Raw genomic sequence first — 6,005 nt, forward strand, 5'->3', positions numbered from 1 at the left:
CAGCTTTCTGTCAAAGGCTTGGCTCATTTGCTGGTCTGTGAGCCAAACGCAAGCTAAGTGACAAAGAAATGTAAACCTTCGGTGGAATGTTGCCGACCACCGCACAGAATAACCGTTTCTCAAACGATTTATCTTTTGGCGATTCGTTTAACATTCGGTATAATTGATGAAAAGTCATGAGTTGCATCCCAGTGAGCAAAAGCCCGAATTCTAGACGTTTAGAGGAGTGGAAATCTAGGCTGAGAGATGAGTTAACATAAACTGACTATATTGGCTCAGGTTAGCTCCAATATACCTGAGGTTTTATACGGATTATAGTCCAGTAGGCTAGAAAACAGACTTTTCAACCACCGGATTTTCACCTGAACGTCTAGACCGCATCATTCCCCCGGACGCATCACGTGGTTGTTCGGATATCATTCCCTTCTCATCTGGTCACCTTAGTTTCTAAGGTCAGTGAAGTGTAAACAGAGAGTGTTTGCACATTAGGAGAGGAAGCCCGCGGCATTCTGCCCTTATCCATGACTCAACAGAACCAACTTTGTTTAAAATAGTTAGAAATCTCCTTCCTTTTCATCTTGAAAAATAGAGAATAGCGTGCACTCGTGCACTGTAGGCATAATGTAGGAACTATCCTACGCAAGGTTAAGGTTCAAGTTTTACATCCAAAGAATTTTAAGCATTTATGTGGAAAGGCATCGTTGCTGAGGTAGTTATGCATTGTTTTGGTAAGGTATTGTTTCCTCGCAGAAGCAATAATTATTTATATAACACTTTACATAATGAATAGTGTAGCCCTGTATTTTTGCGCGTTAATTTTTATATTCGTCGCTGTAATGTTTCTAGTGTTTTCACTGCCGTCTGTAGTTGTGGATAATTCCATAGGAATTTGAATTCGTCATATTATCCACTTAATATCATTAAAATGATCCACTAGCAATTCAGTGGCACAAAATTCCTGGTGTCTTGTCGTGAGTTAACTGCTCAAGGAAGTCATGTAGGCTACTCGGTTGTACTGTGTGTGGAAACTATAATGGACCCTGTCTTCTCACGTTTGGTATGCCTGCCCTGCACTCTCTGTGGTACATTTATCTAGATATTCCTAGCACTATGCGTCACCTCTGATAAATAATCTAGGTTGTTAAAATAAAAGCGACATATTTACCAGAAAATGAACTTTGTGGACTACAGTGAGTGTCTACAGTTTTATACCTCAACAATCTCTGATCAGAGATTGGAACAGAAGATGTGAACTGTTCTGTTCTGTTCTTAAAAAATGTTACAGAAATGTTGCACAAGGAGCTCTATGAAGAGCAACTGCATTTAAAATTGTTTTATTTGTATTGCCTTTATCATATGAAAGTGATGTAATAGAAAATAAAATAAATAGATCCAGTAATAAATTGTGCATAGTAAAGCCCCCATCTACTTCAAAGTGTCCAGCATGAGTGAGTAAGCTTCTTTTTTTTCTTTAAAAAAAAATAAAAATACAAAGCAGTATCATCCATACATTCACTTCCTCCTGTTCAATATTTCAAGGAGCAAGCTGGGGTCTAAGAATGGCAAACAATATTCATGAAGGCCCATATTCTGCTGACTTTCACCCAGATGACAGATTGCCAAATCCTTTTGTTTTGATCGTACCACGGTGCAAGATGGCCACAGAATCTAAATCGAGAGGGTGATGAGACATGCTGCTGACCAAACGTGCTTGAGTTCCCTTCTACTGTAGTCAAGAACATTCGATAGCTTAGAATTCTAGAGGTCTTTGTAATATTTAGAAAAATTACTCAGCTTTTTTAAAAATTGTGTTTGGGAGTGTATTACAGAGAAAACTCCCAAGCTTATTTTAAACATGTGAAAACTAACATGGTAATACAAATCAATCCTGTGATATGGTACTTGAAAACTTTTTCATCTTAAAACCGTACCTGCAGATAGAACACAATAATTCCATAATCTTGACTTGATATTTAATGACCAGAAATGTTTGTATCACTGAGGGAAAAGCACTATACAGTAGGTCATATTAATACATACATACTGCATGCATAACACTAATCTGTAGCACATCAGTTAAACGTCATACTTCGGGCTTCATGGAGAGTTGTGACGTGTGACCTTAATGCCATACTATGCATATACATTATATTAAACCTACTACTCATTAATAACACTACTTCAACCTTCACTTCACAAAGTAGGTGCTGAGGTCTGGGATATTTGCTAGTTTTAGGATATGTCCCATTCTCCTGAAAAAAAAAAAAAAACACATTAGCTTGGAAATGGAATTAGAATAATTATTAATTGAAATAAAAATTGTGAAAGAAGGAGAACGGAAATGGCCTTTATGTAACTGTCAGTGTGTGAGAGCCTACACTGATACATTCATGACTCACTGCCAGGCTAGCTGTGACGGTCGCGTACGTGACAGAGAGCACATTTGGAGCAGGGTGTGCTCACCAACGCTAACTGGAGTGTGTACCCTCCTTAACTGTCAAATGTCATGCAAAACCTTTTTAAGAAAGAGGTTTATAAAGGAAATGCTTCAAACTTTACAAGGTAAATATTTAGGCAGTGAGCCTTCCTCTGACATCCGATTGGCAAACTGCTTTATTGGCATTAACTAAATAACAAATAATTTCTGTTAGAGAATGAAAGGAGAAAACCACGCCATTGAAAAATAATTAGACCTGAATTCAAACCAATCAGGAGGAGAACGTCATAAATATTTGTTCAAAAAACATATACACATACCCTGAAGATTTTGCAAACCAGTAATCTTGGCAGATTATAATAATAATAATAATTATTATTATTATTATTATTATTATTAACATCCACTTATAGGTGACTGTGCAAATGCAAAGAAGCAAGAAGAATGTCATCTCATACATAAATAGTGTAGGTTCTTTTGACATTACTAATGTTTCTGGTATCACCATTTGGGATTGCATATTTTTACAAATATGTCATTAAGGTCTCTCATAAAATGTATGTGAGACAATAAAAATGATACCTGCTAGTCTTTTTTTGTTGATAGGTGCAGATGATGGGGAACAGTGTATCACAAATAAATGATGTAATCTATATTTTAGTGTTGCTTAATAGCTAATATGGTAAAAAAAAATAGCAGCATTATTACGTTCATATTCATAATTAGTTCATGTTGCTGAATATGCTTTGCATTATACCAGCTTTATATCAGTGAGGTTTATGACAGAAAAACATTTTGCGTATTCACTGCTCTAATTTACATGTATTGTTGTCATTGCTTTTAGTCATCTGCTTGTTTGCTTACTGTTTTATCACAACGAATAAGTCAACAGTATGCTGACATCATCAATGAAATCATTCAACAGCTACCTTTGTGAATCAGTAAATAGTATTTACATTTAGTAATGACATTTTGCAAAACAAAATGATATACTGTCAATGTATATGCATAACCCTCAGGTTTTTTTTCGGTTTTTTGACTTGTGAGCATGATTGGATACATCTGGAGGAAATACAAACTGCACATCATGTGACTGAAACATCTTTCTGGGTGAAATGACAGATGTAAACATTTGCCTAATCGTGGGTGACAGTGTACCTATTCTGGACTCTTACACAGCTTTGGTACAAAGGGCTTTTTTCAAGTGCTGAATTTTTATTTGTTTATGTGTCTTTCTTGATTTTCACCAGAATAGGTTTTTAGGTAAAATCACCTTGACTGTTCCAAATCAAATAAATAATAATATAATAACTTTAAATAAAATTTAAAAAAAAGATTATTACCTAAATGTCCTCACTTTCAACATAACACCATTTTGCACATGTCTTATAATCCCCATTTAATAGCAAAATGAGCTGCATCTGCCATTTTGAAGCTCTCAGGTAAGCATCCTGTTAACAAAGCTTTTTATCATGAAGTTAAACGATTTTAGAATAATTTTAAAGAGGCAGGAATAAAACTGAATGGGCAGTCCCTCCATGTCTGGTGATTTACCTCTTTGTAGACTGTTGATGGCTAGTAGGCTCTCCTCTGGTGATAGATCTTTCTCAAGAGATTTTATTTCTTCATCTGGAAATCCACACGTCAGCACAACCAAAGCAAACATCGATATCCTCCTCAGAGCAGATTTCTGTGCTTGATTCAAGTTGGAATAGAAATAGAGTTCATGTCTAAGTGGGTGTGTAAAAAACTTTGCCTTGAAAAACTACAGAATGTCTCAATTTGCCAAGTAAGAAGGTTTTCCCCTGTTCTACAAGCTTTTATCTGAGAATGATAAACTAATAGTCAGAGTACACTAAAAGCAAGAAAATGAAGTAATGAGATTGTGGTTTTTTGTAGTATAGTGGTTCATTCTGTGCAACTATTAATGTTACTCACAGTATTAAATGTATGCTAAATTTGCACTCTGTGGTAGGCCATAGATCGTACTGGATTTGATATTGTTATGCGTTTTGTGGCTACACTGGAGTTCTCTGTGGTGGCCATCTTTGCAACCCTACTTTGGTTAACTCACGAACTGCATGAAAGAAAACCTATAGACAAATAACATGCTGTGCTGTAATTAACAAGGGGAAGATAATCTGAAGGCCCTGCAATTAATATTAACCTCTTAATGCAATAAGAACACTGAGCATCTGGTGTCTTAGGAGACCAAACTAGATAAATAAATCTATTGCACCCTTTAGCTATTTATACTCATTACTATCCTACACATCTCTTCACTTGCAACAGTTACTTAATAAGGGGCACCAGTTAAGATTTACTGAGCTCATTAGCTCTATAAAACACTTGAATCTTTACCCTTATCATGGATCAATATTTCCTTAATTAGGCAAATAATTTTCTAGGGTTTCCCCCCCTCATGTTGTTCCTGGGCGAGATCCAGGTTTCTTTTTAACAAATATTACTTTCCTCTGTCCTGCCTGATAATAAATGTTTATATAGTTTGAGTGAGCAGAGGTGTTCTCAACATTAGAATGAAAATCAGACTGAAAATGCATCAGCCAATTTACATGAGTTTACAAATTTTGTGTTTAAATTAATTAAAGATATTGATCATTACTGAAATAACTTATTTGTTGAATTTTCACTGTATTTTACATACCTGCAGGGTGTTCAAAAAATGTCTTATGGCATCATTGAGAACAAGAGGTCATACTCCTCCCATACTGTGTCCTGTTGCTGAATAGAATGCTTTACTGCACTGATTTATTTGATAAAATGTATCATTAGTTTTAAATACTTGACTTAGGCACCACAATTTCATGAATTTAAGTATAGTTACACTAATCACTGCTTATGTGCTAACTGACTTATTTAGGCCTCACCATGCCTTTTCAAAGTCTTTCAATCTTCTCCTGTCCTGGGCTATTTTCAAGCTTTCCAGCTGAGCCCTAGTCTGACACAAGTCATTACATATTTTATGGGTCATTCTACAATACATTTCATATTACTAATAGTTTATATGCAAATATGTTTTACTTATCTTGCAGAAAAGATTATCTAAAGCAGGGCTGCCCAACCCTATTCCTGGAAATCTACCATCCTTCATTTCAACCCTAATTTGCCACACCTTCCATCCATCCAATGACCGGTCGTTTGTTTTTATATAATATAATGCAATCTTTGCATTACCCATGACAGGAATTTCTTTATGAAGCTCTGCACGCAATAGAGAGAAGGGTGTGCACAGAAAGTATTCAAAATGGACTGTGCATACCCAAGCTACTCATAAAGCAAATCGAGCTTACAAATAGGTTACAGTTGTCTGTGGTAAAAGACTGAATTAAAAAAGATGAAATTATATTCTTCAAATAGTTCAAGCACATCATTTCTTGTAACAATGTTAAAATGATTGTTGTTATCACTTTATAAGTCTAAATACAGAAATTCGCTGCACCTGAAAAAAATAAAAATTGACCTTTGAGGCCCAGTGATGCCTGGCTTACTAGCCGCGTCCCACTTTGTCCCTGTTCAGCACAGAGTTCACACACAGCATGTTAGTTCA

The sequence above is a fragment of the Anguilla anguilla genome, chromosome 4 (genome assembly GCF_013347855.1).
Source record: "Anguilla anguilla isolate fAngAng1 chromosome 4, fAngAng1.pri, whole genome shotgun sequence".
Taxonomy (NCBI): domain Eukaryota; kingdom Metazoa; phylum Chordata; class Actinopteri; order Anguilliformes; family Anguillidae; genus Anguilla; species Anguilla anguilla.